General features: G+C 46.1%; 1 pseudogene; it reads left to right on the top strand.

The window, feature by feature from the left end:
* Positions 1-1,165: 1,165 nt before the first annotated feature.
* Positions 1,166-16,534, top strand: LOC119403644 (uncharacterized; annotated as a pseudogene).
* Positions 16,535-16,915: the final 381 nt, after the last annotated feature.

The following is a 16,915-nucleotide window of genomic DNA, read 5'->3' as shown; positions in this document are numbered from 1 at the left end:
CGGCGAACAGAGCGTCAGCCGTCGAAACACTGATGATGGCTGGGACACACCGTCTTTTAGACACCATGCATCGAACTTTCCAGATTTATCACTAGTTGTCGCGCAAGCTCTGGAATAATCTTGACCATTCGCGTCATGTGCGCAATCCATGCAAAATGATCTACTACAATCGCGAAGCTTCTCGAACACTGCGGTGCGGTCAGCGTTGAGCGTTGCTAACCGTCCACGCGTCTCAAACACAACTACATCAAAATAAAACAAGAAACGGGCGTTGCAATACGTTAACACGATTCCTTGCCCGACATGACGCCTGTATAGAGTATTTTTGCGAAGGAGTTATAAGCACCAGCGTGGCACTGTGTTGGAAGACCCGACTGTCACGCATAGGGCGCGGGTTAAAATCCGATCCCATCCTAGAAATTTGTTTCTAGTTTATTTTTTTCTTATTTCACGCGATAGCGGTCACGGACACCGGCGGCGACGGACAACTATTTCGACAAATTCAGCTGTTGTGATACCATAACAGCTTTCGCTGTAACAAACTTCTGCGCCGACGATGCCGTCTCCACTCTGGCTTGAGTTAGAGGCGCGCAAAAGTCATCTTCAATTAATGTAAACATCTCTGGTTGCCACTGTTTTCGTTTCTCGCACAATTTCAACACATCTTTGCAACAAAATTGAGCTCATGCAGTTCTCACAATGCATGAGCTCAGTTATTCCGGATTGCGAAGTTTTCTCGTGAACCGAAAAACGATTGAAAAGATTTCGGTTTCACTCCGGAATGTTATTATAGATAAAGTTTCTGTTACGCTTTCCTCCCAGTTGTTTCTGTTTTCGATTTTCCTTTCGCTCCGACAAACTGCTCCCCACACGGAAAAAAGCCACGGCAACGGAAGTGACTGTGGTCTTCCTCGGAGGCGGGAATGTTTCCGCCCAAGACAACAAAATTCTGCAGCTGGGGCCGAAGTTGTGCTGCGAGCCTGTGCTCAGTCCACCGGAAAGACTTGCCATGTCTGGGTCTGTGTCGTGGCACGTGTCGGAGGCGGACCGCCCGCGGTTCATCGCGGAAGCTGTGGACGTGGTCGCAAGACCATAGGGTAACCAAAAACGTACCCTAAACATCAAAGACCTAGTCAACTATGCCGTGGACAATGAATTACACTTGATGAGTTCAAACGAAGGCTTCTTCGTTGTCGCCCCAGAGATCGCCTTCTCACAAAAAGCGTTGGAAGCCATCACGAAGAACTTCGATCCTGTGGACGTCAAGCCTCGAAAAGTCAAAAAGTGAGCACTGGTCCTATTGCACGAGCACAACCTGGGAAAACTTGCAACAGCTTTAAAAAAGTCTGGAACCCTGAATTTGCAGATTTTCTTCGAGGCAAAAACACATACGCCCGGGATCCCTTTTGGTGCAACTGTGACAGAAAAAAGCACCTGGCAGCGAGAGGTCTTGGATTTTCTGCAAACACATCTACAGGATCTGTCGGTGCGTGACCCGTTTAGCATCCTGAACTCTGATGAACTCGCAAGTTGCTTAAAACTGTCGAATCCAGGCGTTGCCAGTTCATCAGCACTGATGTAGAAGACCTGTAATATTTAATGTACTTCGATGACCTTTCAAATAGTGTTATGTAGAACTGAAGAGAATGACGAGATCAAGTTCCGCAACTCCTGTGGTTTGTCGGTAAGGACCTTTTTGGAACTTTTGTCAGTTTACTTAAAATCCACCTTTATGGAATGGAGCTCGTTAGAGCGAGTGTCCAACGCTTCATCTGAGGCTATGGACGCTACACCTAGTAAAATGGCGCAGACAGCGCCTAAGGAGCGGCGAGCCTCCCTCGACCGCTCGAATTACAGGGCCTGAAAAGGCCTGTAAATTGAGCCTACCCCCTTTCAGACACACACACACACACACACACACACACACACACACACACACACACACACACACACACACACACACACACACACACACACACACACACACAAAGCAGAGGTTAGTTTCAGGATGGATACGATAATTCAATGGAACATCAGAGGCCTACTGCACAACCTCGATGACTTCCAAGAACGTCTAAGAAAGTTTCAAGCGAAAGGGATGTGTGTGCAAGAAACGCACTTACGTCCAAAGCACACAAACTTCAGCCGACAACAGATTATTTACCGTAAAGATCGCGTGGATGCTGCTACATCATCTAGTGGTGTAGCCATCATAGTCGATAAAAGTGTAGCAGTCCAGTATTTGCCACTCCAAACGACCCTTGAATCTGTGGCCGTTCGAGCCGTACGTTAAATAAACTCGTAACGATATGCTCCCTATACATCGCGCCGCATTATCAGCTCCACAAACACGATTTAGAATCATTAATAGATGAGCTCCCAGAGCGCTTTTTGATTCTCGGTGATTTTAATGTACACAATGTGCTGTGGGGCGATTCTCGCTGTGACGCTCGAGGACGTCTTATTGAACACTTTCTTTTTACGTCTAGGTTATATCTCTTCAATCCCAAAGAGCACACGTATAGCCTCGCAAACAAAGTCCGCATTAGATCTAAGCATTTCATCACCGTAACTTTTAACTTATTTTAAATTGAATGTTTTTAAAGACCCATATGGAAGTGACCATTTTTCGATAATTCTGAGTACACAATGTCAAAGTAACCCTCCTCCGCAAGCCCCTCGGTGGAAGGTTTACTCCGCTGATTGGGAACAGTACCGGTATCTTTCTCAAGTGACGTGGGCTGAATTGTCCACCCTAAGCATTGATGATGCTGCAAAATATTTCACAGCTTTCCTACTTGATACCGCTTCTAAATGTATTCCCCAAGGAGCGGCATGGATTCCAAGCGACGGGTTCCCTGGTGGAACGATGCATGCAGGAGTGCGCGGAGGAAGCAGAACAAAGCATGAGCATTGCTCCGCGATTCCCCGACAGCAGAAAACTTGGAAAATTTCAAGCACATCAAATCCCAGGCTAGGAGAACGCGCTGACAATCTAGACGAGAGAGTTGGACAAAGTTTATATGAAGTGTCAACTCGTACACAATTGAGGCAAAAGTATCTAATTGAGTAAAGAAGGTGAACGGTCAGCAAACGTATTCACTACCATTAGTAGATACCCAGGGTGAAAGCTTGGAAGATCAAGCTAACTCCTTGGGCGCACATTTTCAACACATTTCTAGCTCTTCACACTGCTCTAAAACCTTCCAAAACACAAATCACGTATAGAAAAACAGAAGTTAGAACACAAATGTTACAACAGAAGTTAGAACGAAAAAGGCATAAGCCAAACTTTCTGCTTAGCAGAACTGCAGGCGGCCTTAAACTGCTGCAACAAATTGGCCCCAGGTTCTGATCGCATTATATACGAGATGCTGCAACACCTATCACACGAAACACAAAACACCCTCCTTTCGCTTTACAACGCTATATGGTCCTCCGGTGAGATCCCCTCTGCTTGGAAGGAAGCTATTATAATTCCTTTTCTAAAACAGGGAAAGAATCCATCGTGTGTTTCAAGTTACAGGCCAATAGCATTAACAAGTTGCCTTTGTAAAGTATTTGAAAAAATGATTAACTGCCGCCTAACACACTTCCTGCTTGACCCCTATCAGTGCGGGTTTCGACAAAGTCGTTCCACAACAGATCATTTATTACGCATTGAGGCACAAATTCGCGAGGCATTTGTCCATAAGCGATTGGTTCTCTCGGTATTCCTTGACATGAAAAAAGCATACGACTCAACATGGAGGTTTGGGATACTGAGAGACCTCTCACACTTGGGTATACGAGACAAGATGTTGGCTATAATCGAAAGTTATCTGTCCTATATCACATTTCGTGTCCGAGTGGGAAATGTCTTGTCCAGATCATTTGTTCCGGAAACTGGAGTGCCACAGGGTGGTGTCCTCAGCTGCACACTTTTCATTATAAGAATAAATTCTTTGCATCTGTGCATTCCACGCAGCATATTTTATTGTGTATATGTCGATGACATGCAAATAGGTTTTAAGTCGTCCAACCTTGCAATGCGTGAGCGGCAGGTGCAGATTGGTTTAAACAAGGTGGCCAAATGGGCAGAAGAGAATGGGTTCACCGTCAATCCACAAAAAAGCGCCTGCGTTCTATTTACCAGAAACAGATGCACCCCGATCCGGACATTGACCTGCATGGTCAGCGGCTACCCTTCAAAGTGGAACACAAATTCCTAGGTTTAATCTTGGACACGAAGCTAACCTTTGTGCCACACATGAAATATCCTAAAAAGAAGTGCATGAATACAATGAACGTTCTAAAGGTGCTGTCACACACATCATGGGGCAGTGACACAAAGTGTCTCATTAACTTATGCAAAAGCCTTATACGCACACGCCTAGACTATGGGGCCATAGTGTATCAGTCTGCCACGCGAAGCGCTCTGAAGATACTGGACCCCGTCCATCATCCAGGTATTCATCTTTCTACAGGTGCCTTCAGAACAAGCCCTGTGGAAAGTCTTTACGCGGAATCAGACGAGTGGTCGCTTCATTTACAGAGATCATACTCATCTTTCGTGTATTTTCTCAAAGTGTATGCAAACAAGGAACGCCCCACATACTGTACCATAAGTGACTTACCCAGCTCTCAATTCTTTGAAAACCGTCATGCCGTGTGAGAGGTTTGGCAAAGGAATTTGCAGTCCCGCTCCTCGAAAACAGCCTCATAGCTCCCGCTATACATCTCCCACCGTGGCAGTCGCAGCCTATATACTGTGACATGTCCTTCGTAGAAGTCACGAAGCACGCCCTTGTTGCACATATTCGTATGCACTTTTAGAATTACAGCACAAGTATTCTTGCCCCGAATCCTATACTGATACGCCGAAGTCTCATTCTGGCTTTTCTTACGTAGCGGTTGGCCCATCCTTTTCGGATACCGGCTTGCTACATCCTCAAACAAGCATATGTACGGCAGAGGCTCACGCAATATTGTCTGTCGCTAAGCGAATTAAGGAATCAAAACTACACAAAACTGTTGTATACACAGGTTCTTTAAGCGTTGTGAAGGCTTTAAAAAGCTCTAGAATCCACAAAATCCTGTGCTTGTTAAGCTGTACTCTGTCTTATGTGGAATTTATGCATCCGAGCAGCACGTCGTGGTATGTTGGATGCCAGGCCACCGTGATATAGATTGCAACGTACTGGCTGACCGGCTTGCCTCATCTGTTCACACAGACGCTGCCAACACGTCCGCGCCAGTTCCAGCATTGCACCTTAAGCCCTTTCTAAGGAGAACACTCAGAGCTTACTGGCAGCGCTTGTGGGATCGACAAACTCAAAATAAGTTATATCTCGTCAAGCCGCAGCTTGGTAATTGGCCACCGGTATCAAGGTCACGCCGTACAGAATTCACTCTCTCCAGACTTATGATAGGTCACACATACAGCACACACACACACCTTGTCAGGTGGTGATCCACCTATGTGAGAGAAATGTGGTGAGCCACTTACCGTGCTTCACGTTATGATACAATGCAACAAATTAGATGCTATGAGAAAAAAAAATGCCCCCACCTCCCCGAAGGGATCGTGAGGAAATGCGAATGCATTTCTTGCGCCGAGAGTACACCGCGTAGTAATTTTAATGGCGTAAAGCTGGACACATCGACGCGCTCAAATGTCTCTCTTTTGGGCGCCTCTTTCAACGAACGCTTCCTACGTGCGTTCGTAATCACCTCAGGGATGTTGCCACCGCCTTCAATGCAGCACAAACGCGTTTAGAACGCGCTGTTTTCAGGCTGTGCCAAGGCAGCACAAATGCTACAAACGCGTTTCAAACGCACTGCATTGAGGCGGTGGCGCAGGGAGGAGAGAGAGCGAACGGCGAGAGGAGCGGCGAAGCACTGCACTTACCCTCTCCTACACTCTCTCCACACACGCGGGAGCTCCACCGAGCTCCCGCGATGGGAGCGCCCTCACACGCCAGAGCGCGCTCCTCCTCTCTACTCACTCTCCGCTACTCCGCCCGCACCACCTGCTCCGGTTGCTAGGGGCGAGGATAAGCGCGCGCGCCCGCAGCTGTTGCTATGGGAGAGGGAGTGAGAGCGGAGAGATAACACCTGCCGGCGCGAGGACACCGACAGACGCCTGACATAGCCCGACTAAGAAATGCATTCGCATTTAAAACACTTCTCATTAGCCTACCGAGAGCATGTTTCATCACATCCTTTGATGTTTTTGGGCAGGGAACCGCTTTTTAAATACAAATCACTGTTCGCGTTTTACAGCGAAACCTTTTATGAGAACATTTCAACGGCCGTTTTTGCCGCCGTAGTTGGCCGCCGCCGCCGCCGGTGTCCGTAACCGCTATCGCACGAAATAAAAAAAGGAAATAAGAAAAGATTCTCAGGATGGAACGATGTTCGAACCTGTGCCCTCTGCGCAGGAGCCCAGCGTTCTACCTAATAGCCATGCCGGTATTTTTTTCTTTATTGCCAGCTTTCGACAAGAAACAAACAAACACAAGATGAAACGCTATTTACAATGCAACACTGGTTGCGTAAAAAGGGAGAGATCGACAAGGAAAAAGGGAAGGGCCATACTGGGACTAATGAGGACGCTCTAAATCTCCTTCATTTGTAAAAGAAGCTCTACATGATCTAGCCAATCGGGAACATCTTCAAGAAGCTTTTGTTCTTCAACAAAACGGGTTACGCTTTCTCTTGAAGTGTTGACGCGCCGGACGGGCGTCCACATCAGCGTGCCGTATGGCCATCCTGCACTTCCATATGCTGTGGAGTGTAATCAACATTATCAGATCAAAAGGTGTCCCGTCATCACTTTAGACAGAGAAATATCGAATTCGAGGGGGGTCTAAGGGGAAATCTTTTTTGATGGTACGCTGCAGTACGTCCCATACAACCACAGCGTCCCAGCAGTCGAGGAACATGTGGTCTATTCTTTCTACTTTTCTGCACATTAACCAATAGGTTCCCCATGGCACACACATGCCCTTTTCCTCCAGACAAGGTTTGACAGGAAGTGTACCTGAATGTAGTTGAAAGAAGAATGTTTTCGTTCCTGCAGGTACCATCATTCTTTTGACCTTTTTAACACGAAAGTGTTTTATGCCGGGGTCCACCAAGTACATCCGTCACGGATATGACGTTGATAAAATGGACGCCAACAGGTGAGAAAGAAAAAAACCAAGAAAAAGATACCCCGCTGGGAATCGAACCCATGACGTTGCGGCCGCGACGGCAAGCGCCCGATACCCTTCCGAGTAAGCTAACTCGGATGATGCTAGACACGGCGCGAACGCGCCTTATATCTTTCACACATTCTCTTTCGCGGCAGGCGGAGCGGGGCGGTGCTGCCGTCTGTGAGATGTGAAAAGAAGTAATGCTTCACGATCGACACTTACTAGCGCTTACTCCGAGATTGCACGCGATATCAGAGGTAATGGTTGAAGCGTCTCGATACCAGAGAGGTAGACTGGCCGCGCTGGCGTCGCCGAGGCGCCCTTGACGCAGTTACGTTCTTTGCCTTTGGCTTCGTGTTAGCATGCGTCGGCTCATCGGAGTACTACAGTTTCCACGTGCACCAACGGGATTTCTCCGCGGCCGACTGCTTCAATTGCGAGAGCACTGACTAACAAAACTGTTGCAATATGCGTTGCAGAAAGGACGCGATTTCGACGGGTGAATGTCGTGCCTTGGTGGAGCGAGTGCCGCGCCTGCGAGACAGAGGCCAGCGGGACGCACGCGTTTGCGGCTCGGGCTACGAACCTCTACCTCCCGGCCGAGTTGCTGAAGCGCAGTGTGTGTTATGTATGCATGAGCACAGGCGTCGGCTACCCATTACTAGAAAGCGCACACCGTGCCGTTTCTCTCGTTAATTGAAGACGCTTTGAAGAAGCGCATACCGGGTACCAGTGTTGATTATGAGCTTGTTGATATCATCCTTACGCGGGATTCACGATTCGCTGTGTCCAAATATATGTTCACACCGTCAGCTACCACAACGGTTTAATAATGATCATGGGCGTTAGTCGTCGCGATAGAGACATGCTGTCAACATGGATGCATCCACGTCAAACGGTGCTAGAGCTGCCAAACACGAATAAACATTGTACAAGCTCTCATATATCACTACACAATAAGCACTACTTCTGTGAAGACACGTTTCACTTTCGTGTTATACCGATTCCTATGACGGAGGGATCATCCATGTTTTTTAGTTCATTTCTCCATCGACCCCCAGGGTGAATGGTTCTATACAGCGGTGCAGGTAGTACAACGTCACAAAGGTCTTTGTACAATTTCTTCCGTGCCACAGTGGAAAGATAATCGAGAGAAAAGCGAGCGGACAAGAAATTACTAGCTAAGACTACTTCTTTTAAAAATTCATGTAAGCTTCCAGCAAATATTTCGTGGATACAACAATGTTCGGCAACCGTTTGCACAGGCGAAGCTGGCACACAGTGCGCAGAAAAGGGTCCCGTACATTGCGTAAGGACAGAAAGCGATTTAAATCTGGCGCAAAAAGAGGTGTGTCAATCCCAGCCCCCCATTTCCAACTCGCAAGAACAAATTAGTCCGACTTGTCCTTTCCCATGTTGACCCCCACACGAACACTGCAAGAACACGGTGAAATTTTTGGATGTTAATTCTCGAACAGTGAAGAACCTGAAGCACATACCAAATCTTACTGACCAAAAATAAGTTACAGGCAGTTCCTCTAGAAAATATTGACCATTTTCATCTATTCCATATGTTCGTCCTATCACGCAACTCAGCAGCCTGTTCCTGCCCGTATGGATCACTGTCCTTGTAGTGATGTAAGGGCGCCCCGAGATATTTCACGGGTTTGTTAACGAAAGGGATATTAGCAAAAATTTTAGGGTTCCCGGACCATTCACCATGCCAGAAACCTATGCACATTCCCCAATTCACCGTGCTTCCGGCTGCAGAACAGTACTGCTTAACCTTCTCTACCGCAAGTGTAATGCTCTCATAGTCAGTGCAAAGAATGGCGATCTCATCTGCATAGGCGAGAAGCCGCACTTCGACTTCATGCAGTTTAAATCCACGTACACATTCACTGCTTATAAGGCTGAGACAAAATGGTTCAATGTATAAACAAAACAACAGCGGAGATAAGGGGCACTCCTGACGCACAGATCTCTGCACACTGATGGGCACACCGGCAACCTTATTGACAGTCAGTTGTGTTGAGATATCCCGGTACGCCATAGCAACTCCGTCTCTAATTACTTTTCCTACATTGACATAATCTAGACGACAGATAAGTTTTCATGAGGGACTTTGTCAAAGGCCTTTTCTAAATCGATTTGCAGCATTGTCACCGCGGTTCCCATTACGTCGCAGCACATTAGCACACTGTATATTCGTGAAAATCGATCGACCTTTAAAGCCACATGTTTGATGCGGTCCTACTAATTCCTTAATGACAGTTTGGAGACGTTTCGCAAGAATTCTCGTAAGAATTTTATAATCACAGTTTGTTAAACACATGGGGCGGTATGCTGTCGGTCTGCGGAGGACCATCGGGTCTTCTGATTTTGGAATTAGAATAGTGTGCAATCTTGAAAATGACGGTGGCAAGCAGTTAAGTCCAAAAGCTTCATTGTACACTTCCGCTAAAACTGGAGCAACAGCATGCTTGAATGTTTTGTAAAAGTGTCGTTAATCCATCCGGCCCAGGCGATTTCCCAGCATTCATTTTTTCTATTGAGCACTTAACTTCTTCTACAGAGATTGGATGCTCTAATACCCCGGTCACACTGGCAAGTTTAGTGTCATTTTGGGCGAGTGCACTTACGCCCCCAGAATGGCACTTTGTCAGCGCGCTGCTACACGAGAAAGGGAAGTGCACTTTGAAAATGATTGTAATGGCGATGGGTACTTAAGTAGCACAACAGGTATTTGTTATTTCAGGCAATGTTTCTTAAGTAATACTGTGTTACAGCTATAACCAGCCCTTAAAATAAAATTTACGTGCAAACGCGGCGGCTGCAGCCATTGCACGGCGTGCGCTGGGCATGCCCCTGGCGGTCGTGGCTGTAAACTGCCCGAGAACGAGAATAGCAAAGTAGTTTTTTGTGTTATAGTATGTTTCAATGCATAAGAATATTCCTAATAAAGAAAACGATAGTTCAAAAATGCTATGAACTCGGCTTCGGATAATAACTTATTTATTTTCGAGCCACTGCTATCGAGGCTAGACACTCCGTCTCGGCGAAGTGAGTTTGGCGAACGCACTCGCCGGCAAGTGCGCTTTGCAGCGAGTGTCACTACACGTTCCCGTGTGACAGCGTGCGAATGGCACTAGCGGCGAAGTGCACTCCCTCAAAGTGCACTTAAGTTGCCCCGTGTGACAGGGGTATAAGACTGCCTTAGTTTCATCGCTAACTCTCGGCATCTAGTGCAAACACTCTTTTTCATATCGCGCCATTTCTACAGTAGAACTTGCGAATCCCTGATAGTGTTCATAGAAGGCATTCCCGATTTTATCGGCTTCCTCAGTAACATCACCTTGGATTTCAATTTCTGTAATCTGATTGCGTCGTGCATGCCACTTTTCTATGCCAAGTGCTCTCTTTGTCGGCGTTTCACCGGCCATTATGCGTTCCATTCTTCCCCGCACAAGTGCACCATGATATCTGCTTATGTCAAGCTGCTCCAGCTTTCGTTTCACTACACGGATGTCATCAGCAAACAAGCCTGCTCTTTCATTCTCTTCGATTAACATTTTTTGCAAGTTAGCCCCGAGAAGTGATTCTTCTTCTCTTGCCTTTCGATTTATGGCGGTCGAACGCTCCAATCCTTTCAATTTAATTTCTTGTTTAAACAACTCCCACTTTTCTCCACACATTTTTGTCGATCACTGTCCATTTTTTCAAAGCTGTTTTCGACATCCGCAGAAAAGATGTCGCAGAGCCGTGCCGGTGCTTGAAACTGCGTTGCGAAAAGACCCTATAGAGGCTTCATGTCGGGAAGGAAGCACATTAACATATGTAATGTAGTTCATGCTTACGCGCAGCGCTATCCAAGTCGTGCACAGACAGGTTGCTCTCCAGCTTCAGCAATCAACTGCAAAGGTTAAATGGTGCGGGTTTTCCTCAGACGGTAATGCGCAAGGTGGCCCAGAAGTTAATAAAGAGTGTGAAATCTTATTGGAGGCTACCACAAGAAAAATCACAGCATATCCACGGAGTGAGTGATGATGAGTGGGCGAAGCTGCGGAGGTTCATCGGTAAACCGTGAATCTTCCGTGAATTCTGCCCAGTACATCATCACCGACGTGAGATCGGGCGCGTTTATACTAAAGGTTCGATGAGTTATCACGACTTGCAGCTCACTTTAATTTTACATGTACGCTGTGAATTTTCATTGTTTAGAAAACCATTGCTTTAGAAAACATCTGGCGTCTTTCGTTAAGCAGCTGGCGTCTTTTCGTTTTGCTTTAGAAACATCTGGCGTTCTTTCGTTTTGCTTTTACAAAACATCTGGCGTCTTTCGTTGGTTTATTTCATCAATCAACGGCGTTTTGAACAAAATTTTTATTGTTTAATCACGCACAGGAGAAATCTCACCAGGCACTACCTTGGAGGTAAACAATGGCTGCTAATGGGAATGAGAAACAGAATAAGTCGGCTTTTAGCTAACACTTACACTTCTACTTCTACTAACGTTTCCTACTGGAACATGCCAATGGCTGCTAATGGGGAATGAGAGACAGAAGAATTCCGCTTTTAGTTAACGCGCACGCTGCGAATTTTTTAGTGTTCAACAACGCACAGGAAAAATCTCCCACCGGCACCACCTTGGAGGTCAAAGCGTAAGACTGGTTACGCACTACGACTACTACGACTACGACTACGAGGGACGAACGGGTGCCGCCTTAAGGAGCTTCGCCCCTAAAAGTAAATGGAAAGGTGCACACATGGAAACCCGCTGGTATTCCTTACATACATCAATAGTCCCAAGGTTCAAAAAATGTGGCCAATCGTTTCGATGCCAGGCGGTTTTTTCGGCTCCAATTAAACTTAACGATGTATGTAGCAAAATAGACGTAAAGATAGCAGCCAAAGCCAAGTGCCTAGAAAATAAGAGGTCATGTGAAACACGGGTCGCGTTTTGTCGAATCTGCAACCTGCGTCGTGTACATGTTACCGCTATCGTGTAGCCGAGTATACGTGGGCCAGACTGGCCGATGCTTAAATATTCGTTCACAAGAGCACGAAAGAGCGGTGGCGTCAATGGAAGGTGCCCACTTGGCGCAGCACTGCACCACGTGCGGCTGTTCACCATTTTACAGCGAAAGCTACTATGAGGTCATTTCAGCGGCTGTTTTTGTCACCGTAGTTGTCCGCCGCCGCCGCTGGTATCCGTAACCACTACCGCTCAAAATAAAAAAAAAACAAAATATGAAAAAAAATTCCAGGATGGAACGAGGCTCGAACCTGGGCCCTCTGCGTGGGAGCCCAGTATTCAACCTCTGAGCCATGCCGGTTTTTTTTTTCTTTATTGTCTGAGCCATGCCGATGCTTAACTGCTTTGCAAAAAGGTCCTATACAGGCTTCATGTCGGGAAGGAACCACATTAACATATGCAATATAGCGTGGTAGAAGAGTAAAATAAGCACCAAGCGTCGCACAACGCGAATTCTGTAACCAGGCACCACACAATGCGAATTGCGCAACGAGTAGGTTGTTGAATGCTTCCAACCGATTACAAAGGGATCCGCCATACTTCTTCATCGTCATCAGGCGCAGCATCAACAAAGTGCGCATAATTCCTTACATGCGTTTAGCAGGTACCACGGCTCTCCGTAGAATGACGAAAAATGGCATAGTGTCTGCTTCGCTACTTCTCAAAAATTACAATGATTTATAGCGTAGTGGGTTCCTCGCAAGTGCACTTGTATTGGTTGCCAAGGAAGCCCATAAGCGCATGATCCAATTCCTCGGGGTCTCAGTGAACTTCTTCGCCCCCCTTTCTCTCTCCCATGCCAACGTATGTTATGCAGCATGGCGGGAGAGGGAAATAGCGAACGGGCGTCACCCAATGCATATTGCATAACTGGTGGGCTGTTTAAAGCTTCCAACCCATTACAAAGGCCTGAGCCATAATTCTTCATCTTCATCAGGCGTAGCGTCAACAAAGTGCACATAATGCCTTACAGACGTGTAGCTGGTGCCTCGCTTCTCCGCAGAATGACGAATAATGGCTTAGTAGGTGCTGAAATTAATTAAGTTGGAAGTTAGCGCTCTGTCCTCTTGTGTCGGTCTGCTAGGCCGTTTCTTCTTCCCCGTAATGCGCTATACCATTTCAAGACAATTCACTCATCGTTGTTTATTTGCACCACGAGCAGATGACGGATTTGCCGCTAGTACGTCGCGAGTTTCTGTATCTCCGTGACGTCACACTGCTGTGAAACGACACTGAGAAGCCACCCCCTCGATATCAAAACCGAAAGTGTATTTTTAAGGTGGCGCTAATTAAAATATATACGATGCATTCCCAGACACCACAATAGTCGTTTTAGGTTTCTCGACACCAGTATTTTTATTTAGAGCAACAATCCGAATTTTTTTTAAATTCGTGTCAGTACTCCTTTAAGCTTGTTGTGCTTCAAAAGGTAGTCTCCACAATACACTCATTCAGAGCTATACTTTCTCGCCATGCTATACTTTCTCGCCAGAGCTATACTTTCTCGCACAGGAGGAGTAGAGCAACAGTAAAGCACAATACCTATCCGCGCCGAATGAAGTGTGAACATAGCACCGAAAGCGCGGCCAATTCAGGCCGTTTGCTGTCGACATCTAAGATAGGCAAGCGCATCCGGTTACCGATAGTTTTGCTTTTCTTTCCTTTGACATTCCATTTTTTTTTCTCTGCCACTGGAGCACCACGTTCATGCTTTTCACTCATCGCAACTGGCGCAGCGCAGTTTCTCAGGCAGCAGCGTGCGTGAAGCGAGCGCTCATAGCTCCCTTATAGAGATTTCATCTTGCTTCCACCTCCGCCGTGTTATCAGCGCCTAGCTGCGATGCGAACATAGGGTGGATAGAATAGCGAAGCTCCAGTGCACGTGCGTTCAAGTCACCCGAGAGGTGTTGCTGTTTCGAACTCATTCGGTCTGAGGACGCGAAAACGAGCTCTCACTGCACCGTCTCTTACAACGAGCATCTCGGGTGCGCGCGCGCCTGCTCGGTAGCCCCGCTATCGTGGCCGCTGCAGTGACCAAATAATTTCAAAATTAACTTCTTCAGTGCTGTCGACACTTTTTTTTTTTGGTACTGCTGGCCTTTTAATAAAAAGAAATTCAATCCTGCCTGCATTTTATACACTTGCTGGACAAGAAGTCGCAATTGCCAATCCTTGCCTAAGGGTCTCATTGGAGGGGCCGTAACTATCAGTGCATCAACATTATGCAACATCTTTTCAATGATTGTGAAAGCTGATGTGGAGGAGAATAAGTGGACAGAGTTTAAGAAATATAAAAAATGGGTTTTTTTTCATTGTCGTCAGAAGTTTGCATTACTCGGTGTTTTCTTGAACTTAGCCCGATCATATCTCTTTACTGAAACGCTATATAACTATAACATTCGGCAGTTTGGTAGATAAGCATGCGAAGAATGTAATGCGGAATTTTTGTCGCTCTGGTACAAGGCTTTTTTGAGATAAGGACGTTCAAAATAAAGAAAATAACGTTCCCTGGGCCAATTTTGAGGTTTTTTATAAAAACATCTACACCCCACATAAAAACTAAAAATAGCTAAGCAGAGGCAAAAACATGCATATATTTAGTTAAAGAAATTTCAGCTGCCTCACTTTAATATATTTTGTGCAATTCATAACGAAAGTTGGCCAAAACAGCGGAGCGGATGAGCGCTTCACTCCACCTCTTCGTCATTATTGGTTTTCTGTGCTCGGAAAAAATTTTTGGCGGCAAAACAAATTGCGGATCTCTTCTTTCATCTCATGAGGCAATGATATATAAAATTTTGAAATAAGTTTGAGAGGTCGACCAGCCATCGTTTGTTCGATCTTACGTGGAATCACCCAGAAACCAACGTTTCAATTACGCAATGAGGACGGTGAAAGCTATTGCAGACAATCTGGCTGACTGCCAGCCAGACGTCTTTGCGGCACGACTCAGTTTCTTAGAGTCTGTGAACACAGCCTGGCTAAGGCAGGAAAAGGTGACACTGAGGAATCATGAAAAGGACGAGGCGCAAGCGCCAGAAAATTCCACTTTCCAAGGTGTAGGCTCTGGAGATACGCTGCATATTGATAGAGTGCAAAAGCTGCTCAACGAGAGTCAGCCCAGTGTCACCACGGGACCTTCGATGAGCGAAAGTGACACTGGAAGCTCTGCGAACCAAAAGTGCTCTGCGGGACCCTCAATCAGCGGAAGTGAGACTAGAAGATCTGCGAACCAAGAGGGCACCGCATCCAGCCCAGTAAGCGAGATAAAGCTCCCCCTAGTCAAGAGCCGAGGCCGTCCAAACAAGCGGGTGCTGTAAAGCAGGTTAAAGCGACCAAAAGAACAAGATGATGGCAGACCAGTGCCATTTAAGCAGCTGTCTGAGAAGTCGCAAACACAATGTAAGGAAGAGTCATTCTGCTATTTGAAGCTTGCATTTATTCTAGGCACCGTGTTTGCGTTAACTTTGATTTCTTTTATTACACTTTCTTCCCAGTGATATTGTCTGCCCTCATTGGTGACAGCCTGTGCCCAAGGGTGCTAGATGGTGCCTACATCTTACAGGAGCATGATCTGGAAGTTCGTCCAGAAGCCCTCCCCAGTGCTCTGCTAGACTGCAGAGTATCCTTGCCTAAACTAAAAAAATACTTCAGTCCTGATGCACGGGCTCTTTTAACTTCCTCAGGTAAATGATTGTAACATTTTCAATGCCTCCATGTTTTGAAAATCTATTTTTTTTGTTCATAGTTGTTGTAAAGAAGGAGAAAGGGCTGTGGAGTTGTGGCCTTTGCGAGCTGATCGACGATGGACAGACTAGTATGGTTTGCTGCGACCAATGCCTAGAGTGGTTCCACTGGTGAGGGCATGTTTTCTGGGAACTTCATTGCTAATTTTGCGATGGAAAACGTTAAACTGTGTTAAAAAGGGTTTCAGCCACTCAATTACATAGGTTCTTCCCTTTTCATTTTTTTTTTGGATAAGGCCCCCTTTCTATAGTTAATGAAAGAAACACTACATTAATGTGATGAAATGCACTTATCCCCAACAATTTCGAGATAAACAGTTGTAAAGCTTGTTTTTCTTGAAGTTCATCATCAGTGGCCACAGCTCTTGCTGTCATTTTGAATCAAAATTTTATTCACTTCATTCATTTTTCAATAGTATGTTTACTATAATTTTCACAGCACAGCCATCTTCATTTCAGGCCATGTGCTGGGATCACGAAGGAAACTGCAAGGAAGCTGTGGTACTGCACTCGGTGCACTTCGAAAGGTTTCACAGCTGCCTCTGATTAAGTTCTGCCATCAGCCTGTTAAGAATAGCACCTGCCAAATGAATTCCATGTGCCTGGGGCACTTTTGATAACTCCAAAGTAACCAAGGTCAATAAAATTATTTGCCCCCTCTCACTTTTGTGGACTTTTACCGACAGATGCCACAGATCCTGGTGGTCTTCACATCTGCAATATTTCAGCTTTTTAAATTATTTCGGAAGTCCAACTGGTTCGCGTGGCAGAATGATGCAAAGGCGCACAGGCAGTCCTAGTTTGCAATAAATACATCGGGGTTAACACTATTTTACCATGCAATTTCAACTGCAGACATTACCTTGCGGATAGCACTTAATAAATGTAGTTGCTTGACTGTTTGCTTGACATTTCTGCTGCCGGTAATGGTAGCCCTAATTCGAAGCCTCTTGAAA

This window comes from Rhipicephalus sanguineus, chromosome 8 (genome assembly GCF_013339695.2).
Source record: "Rhipicephalus sanguineus isolate Rsan-2018 chromosome 8, BIME_Rsan_1.4, whole genome shotgun sequence".
In the NCBI taxonomy this organism is placed as follows: domain Eukaryota; kingdom Metazoa; phylum Arthropoda; class Arachnida; order Ixodida; family Ixodidae; genus Rhipicephalus; species Rhipicephalus sanguineus.
This window is presented reverse-complemented; position numbering and strand designations above follow the sequence as displayed.